The following is a 7,121-nucleotide window of genomic DNA, read 5'->3' as shown; positions in this document are numbered from 1 at the left end:
AGGAGCCTGGAGCAGGTGATGTATGCTCCGGGCCGGGGCTGCGGGGTTTAAAGGGCCTGGGTTACATATGCGCAGCGGAATAAAAATTTTGCTGCGGATATGTAACCCATAGACCTTCACACGATATGGATCCACAGCGGATTTCGCTGCAAACCCATCCAGTACGTTGGAAGCTACCCTAAAGGTGTAAAAACATGTAATTGATCAAGCACTGGCCTGGCATGAAGCACTGAAGGCTGGCCCGCCGATTCCCCCCCCCCCCCCCACTGTAACGCAGCTCCATTAGAATCACTGGAGCCGTGTCACAGAGGGGAGGGGTTTTGTCACACTGGGGGCTGGCAAGCTCGGCAATAGACTAGCCCCTTGCGAAGGTACCAAGCAGCGGTTCAAAAAAGGACCATGCCACCAACATCCCCGTGCCAGCATCAATCCATTCAGTTAAAAAAAAAAAATTATGTACCTGATGGTACATTCACTTTAAGAAATGTTCACTGAGGTGGGTCACAGCCAGCGATTGGTGGGGTAAACATTTCCTGTGCCCTGCCAATTTCTTCCTCCTGATCAGCAAGGATCGGGCACTGTCTGGCAGTGGCAGAGAATTGGCCTGAGCCCAGCAAAAGTGGGGGGGATCAGCTTATTTATATTGTAAAGCAAACATAAGCTCTTAGAAATTTTCTAGTTGTCGGCAAGTCCTTTAAATTACTGCTAAGGTAGGTTTATATAGTTTATAATTAATTTGTCAGATAGATAGATACAGTAGATAGATAGATAGATAGATAGATAGATAGATAGATAGATAGATAGATAGATAGACAAAGACAGATAGGAGATAGATATGAGACGATAGATGGATGGATAGATAGATAGATAGATAGATAGATAGATAGATAGGAGATAGATAGATAGATAGAATAAGTAGGTAGGTTGTTTAATTTATTTTATTTTTTATTTTTAGAGGAAATACTCTTTAACACTTCATTGGATGTTAGACAAACAAGAGATTTTCATAGCAGGTCAACTAGAGGTGCTTAACCCATTCGCTGCCAGGGGCAATCCACCTCTGTCGCTCCGAGGTCTAGTTTCAGGAAGAGTTCCAGTAATCATGGTGACTATTATTATTACTCATGCGGTCAGCTACATTCCAGCTACTTACTCATCTCCTACTCTGTATACACACCCCGGTGACCTGGAGTACAGGCTACTAAGGTGTATTTAGGTTCTACATCACCTGACATATCTCTGGAAACAAACAATAACCAGTGACAATAACATAAACATCTCCCAGTCTACTGGTTCCTCTCTAATCTAAAAGTTAAAGCCTGATCATATGAAAACAAATGGACTAAAGGTGCAGAAGTTTCCTGAAGAAGCTATAGATGTATTCAAATTCCATCTTCTATATTACTACCTGAAAGAACATGAAAACCGGAATAGGATTGGTTGCAACACCTTCTTTTTTTTTTGTCTGCACTAATTTCTATGCAGGAGGCCCATACATTTATGTAGATGGCATATTATTTACTTAATAAAGAAATGAACCAATATTTGCAAAGTGACATTTATTACCGATTCGCAAAGGTGATTCAGGAAGTCGAGCTTTGTTAAGCTGGATGACAGATAGATAGATAGAATTAAAAAAAAGATCCCATACCTATTGTCTGTACAAACTTTATTTATTATCTAATGTCTATAATATCTATCTATAAGTAGAGACATAGACACTACGTAAGATATAAATAGATAGATAGGATAGATAGATAGATAGGAGATAGATTTAAAGTACAATAAAATCTGAATGTAATTGATTTTCTGCTATATAATAAAGTTAAAAGTATACAATATTATTAGCAATTTAATAAAACTGTGTTCTTACAATAGAAAACATTAGGCTCTCATATGTTGCATAAAATATCAGAAGCAAACCTGTATTACACCCTTATTAGATAGATAGATAGATAGATAGATAGATAGATAGATAGATAGATAATGAGGTTGATAGCATTACAAAGAAAAAAAATAGGGTCCTGGAGGAGATATCAGAACAATAGTAAAAATGGCGATGAGTCAAATAAAAAATATTGTTTCACAGTAGGAAGAGACACGGGATTCATAGAGAAATTAATATTAAGGCGGCACAGAATATTAATATTACAGAATAAGAGACAACACCACACAATGGACCTAGAGCAATAACCGGAATACATGGACAGAATCCAGAAGAGATTTACATGGTTCTTTTCCATTTGCGCTGAACCAAGGCCAACATTCACTCCACATGTCACCCTCTACATGGTACTTAGGGCTTTCTACCAGTGCCCAGAGGGCAACGTGGAAGCAGAAACCCCCAAATGCAAATCCCAAGTCTCCCTAATCTTCTATGTAACAGCAATCTATATGTTAATAGAATAGGAAATAGAGGTGGCAAGTTGTAATTTGTCTCCTCAATGCCTGTAGCCCCCTGGTAAGGTCCCATCTCTTACATGTTGTCATAGAACAGCTTGAGTCTTACATTGACTTCCTTTTGATGGCCCAGGGATGACAAATGCGCTTGTTTTATCCATACAATTTATTTCATTATTGTGTCCAACACGAATCATCACTATCAATCATAGGGGAGTCCACTTGGCAGGTGTCAGTCTTGCTATGTTTTGGAGGATTCAGTCTATATTTAATCCAATTACAAGGGTCAGGGCATCAGTGCAAATCCCCTTGTTAGATCTTCTGTCTAATATTCAAGATTTAAAGTCAGTATGATCACATGGACGGATGGGGGTGGTGGTATTTAAATATCTCATTTGGAATTATACAGAGGTTTTCTAATTTCTATTATAGAGATGCAGGATGGAACCTAAATGTAATATCTTGTTATGTTGCCGTAGGAGAAGGGGAAGGGGGGGGCAGGGGGTAATGATGATGATGATGATGGGGGGGGGGCTTTCCGCTCCATGGGCTTTCAAATACAATTGTAGATCGAACTCTGCCTTGTCAAGTTGAGCAAAAGTGAATTCGTAACATCAACGACGTGACTGTCTACTCTGTGCTCATTGCCTCCAATCACCCCCAGGGAATCCAGCTAATGTCTCAGTCTAGAGCCAGGAGGAGGCACAAAAGCAAATCAACTACTGGACAAGCTTATTATTACTATTAATAATAAAATATCTTTAATGGACGATCTCGCCGTCATTTGCCGTAAAAACACCAGGATACGTTTCCTTATTTTCAGCTTTTTTTTTATTAAAAAAAAAGACACAATATTATCACAATATTATTATTTCTTTACTAAAATTGTCATTATAGAAAGTCTCTTCATAATGGGATTTTTTTACTGCTACCATACATTATAAGGAATTGTGGAATAGGCTGCAAGTATATAAAGAATAATCATTCTGTAGCAGATCATTATAACATTATACTGATATTATACAAAAAATTATATTATTCTTCCTGTCCTTTTATAAAATTATTTGTAATTTTTTAATTTAAACTTTTATTTAGATTGTATATCCTTACTTCCTTTAAATTAATATAAATATATCACACACAGAGATATATAATTTGAAGAAAACTATATATATATACATATATCTATCTATCTATCTAGTCTCTGATAATATATGATTAATATATTATAAAATTCAATATTTAAAAATTCTACCTGGACATTTATTTAAAGAAAATTTAAGATTATTCAAAACCTTTTTAGAAAGTTGCATTAGAATATTTTTACCAATGCACAGGTTGACATTTAGGCAAGTGATAACCTATTCCCATGACTTCCCCTCTACCCACCTTGTATGAGGCATATGAGGATTGGCTCTCAGAGGGTGTAATATTGGGCACAGGTGATCCAGCAGGGAACCCTGATGGACACTTACCGTTGTGTGACTTGATGGGCATCACATCCAGGGCAGAATGATTGGTGCTGGAGCTGGCTGGGTTGCAGGGATGCTGTGAGTGCAGCAGAGCTGAGGCTTCTCTTGGGTTCTGCAGTCTGTGTAATGCCACAGTAAACAAATTGTCTTGATGCGCTTATTATTATTGCTCAGATTCTGCTTGGATAGAGAATTAAAGCTCATTATTACAGTGTGTGTGCGGAGAATTGCTCAGTCTATGGGAACACATGGGCTTAGGGCATCCTTCAAAACTTCACATTGCAAAGTAACTGAAAGATGCATTATACATTTCTAACACATAGAACTGGGTCTGTCTGACAGCTTCTACTAGGAAGATGTGCCTGTATGGACTTGGGCAAAGCAATCATTCTCGTGGCTATATGCATGTGTTTTCAATATCTCAAAGACTGGCAAATGGATGCCCTAACCAATGCACTTACCTATTTAGAGATGCAGCAGGGATGAATTTGTCACTTAGCACAGCTCTTTGAGAAACGACTAGGTGTTAACTATGGTATCCCAGAAGGCTGCTGGGAACCCTACTGAAATAAGGGCTACCCTACCTAAATAAGCAAAGAATGCTGACCCAAACTCAAATCTGCTATATGTGTTCATTCTTATGCCATTTTCTTCTCTGATGTCATCATGAATTGACCCATTAGTTTTACAGACTTTATTCATCCAAAGTTTCAATGAGACTGCTACTACTTGGAAGCTTCTAACAGTGATCAGCATATGGTGAGAGGGTTGTTGCACTTTGTTACACAGTAAGACCAGTGGAGGGGAGAATGACAGAAGGGAAAGAGATGGAGGAGAGGGAGAGAGAAGCAAGGAAGAGAAAGAGTAAAAGTAAAAAGGAAGAGAAAAGGCAAGAGAGTGAGAGACAAAACCAGAGAGAAAGAGAGTGTAAGAGAAGAAAGGAAGAGAGAGGAAGAAAGGATGTGATAGGAGAGGAGTGAGGGTGAAAGAGTGAGAGGAGAGAGCAGATAAATAATAGAGAGGAAGAGGGATGAGAAATGAAAGGAAGAAAAAGGAGACTAATAGGAAGAGAGAGAGAGAGGACAAGAGAGAAGAAAAAAGAATGAAAGCGAAAGTATATTATATAGAGTGACTGAGAAGAGAATAGATGAGTAACAGAAAGAAATCAAATGATGAGATAAATAAAGAGGAAGAGAGAGGAGAAAAGAGAATGTGAGAAAGAGAGAGAGGGAGAGTGAAGAGAGCAATAAGGGGAGAGAGGTAGAGAAAGAGAGAGGGATAGAGATGTGTGGAAGTGTGGAAGAGAGAGGGAGAGAACAAAGTGTAAAAGAGAGGGAGAGTAGGGTAGAGGAAAGTAAGGGTGAAAGTACGGGAGGGGGGGATCCAGGAGATTTTAGAGAGAGGGGGACTGGGAGATGAAAAGTGGGGAAAAAAGTATGAAAGAGAGAGTATATGTGTGTTAGAGAAATAAGAAGGCCGAATCATTATCTTTCCCAGCCTCCTCGTACACTTGAACGTTGGGCACGTGTTCTCTATGGAGAGGGGAAATCTACATCCAGACAGCTCTGGTGCCAGGTTATCCCTCCAAGAGTGTCACTTGTCAGTGGAGAGTCAGGAGGCCCCAATCCACCTTATACTGTGGGACTTCTAGTGGCAGGTGTGGCTGACCTTAGGATGAAGTGCATGGACTAGAGATGAGCGAACCTGGAGCATGCTCGAGTCGATCCGAACCCGAACTTTCGTCATTTGATTAGCGGTGGCTGCTGAAGTTGGATAAAGCCCTAAGGCTATGTGGAAAACATGGATATAGTCATTGGCTGTATCCATGTTTTCCAGACAACCTTAGAGCTTTATCCAACTTCAGCAGCCACCGCTAATGAAATACCGAAAGTTCGGGTTCAGATCGACTCGAACCCAAACCCGATTCGCTCATCTCTAGTATGGACATCTTTAGAGAAAGATTGGGAGAAGGATAATAGGATTTGTAGGGGGGGGGGTAGAACAGGGAAGTTTGGGGACAATAGTCTAAGCATAAGCCAATAGTTTTCTCTTTGTGTGTTTTAGTTGTTGTTCTGTGTTTTTATAGCATTGTTGAATAGCATATAGTGGAAAACATTTTCTATATCATACAGGGGCAGAATAGTTGAATTTGGCATATACAGAGTATGGTAGATACATTGTAAAAGTGCATTTGTTGACTTTTCATCTTCTATAATGACATAATTTTGGCGATTTCAGATGTCGAAATTCAAATAAAGGTCAAGACATAACCCAGGGGAGTAGTTAGAAGGGGCTGACAGGGTATGTGACTTGGCTCTAAGTGCCAGGAGGGCACCGACAAGCCACTCTGCCATGGCCAGTGTGTTTAGAAACATGGTTAGGGCAGGAAGCTGAATCTTTGCCCCAGGTAAAAGGAAGCCTAGCTATGCCAGTGCCATGGCTCTTCATATGAAAAGACCTAGTTGTGTGGACATGTTTGACAGTAGTCCAGTTTCTCCAATGATAGTCCAGTTTCATTGCTTTGGATTTTCAGGAATGATGTTTACATATGAATGTCTGCAAGTATGTTGTATGACAAGTGCAAGTATATGTGTGTATTAGTGTTTGTATCTATAGGGAGGCTATGTATGTGTGCCTGGCAGTGTATACACTGTGTGTCCCCGCATGTGTTTGGAAGTGTGGACACTGTATGTAGTCAGGCCAGGCAGACTTCTCTTCACGCCTGATCAGTTCCTGGAGAGCAGTGCAGTTTGGATAGGGGGTAGTTAGAGCACCTGGTCCAGGCTCAGGATCCATCTCCTGTTATTGAGAGACAGATAAGCAGGCGGGAGCCGTGGTGTTTCCAGTGCTTCCTTCAAGAACCCTGCTGGGTTGCAGGGATTCCGAGTCTCTTAATGGCAACAACTCCAAATAATCAGTAAAACACCTTTGTGACAGCTCTTTCCCAGGCTGCCCCTTTTAAGCCAGTGAAATATTAGCCACCAGTTTCCTGAGAAACCTGCTGGAGGAGCGTTGCACCTCTACTCTGTAATGTGAGCAAACAGTGAGCAAGTGAACCCTTGTCAACACATAGGTAGGTAGGTAGGTGGACATAGATAGATAAATAGGTAGATAGACAATAGGATATAGATAGATGATAGATAGACAATAGGAGATAGATAGATAGACAGACAGACAGACAGATAGATAGATAGATTAATAGATTGATAGATAATAGGAGAGAGAGATATATAAATAAATAGCAGATAC

Source organism: Dendropsophus ebraccatus, chromosome 4, assembly GCF_027789765.1.
Source record: "Dendropsophus ebraccatus isolate aDenEbr1 chromosome 4, aDenEbr1.pat, whole genome shotgun sequence".
Classification (NCBI taxonomy): Eukaryota; Metazoa; Chordata; class Amphibia; order Anura; family Hylidae; genus Dendropsophus; species Dendropsophus ebraccatus.
Note: the sequence above shows the minus strand (reverse complement) of the source record.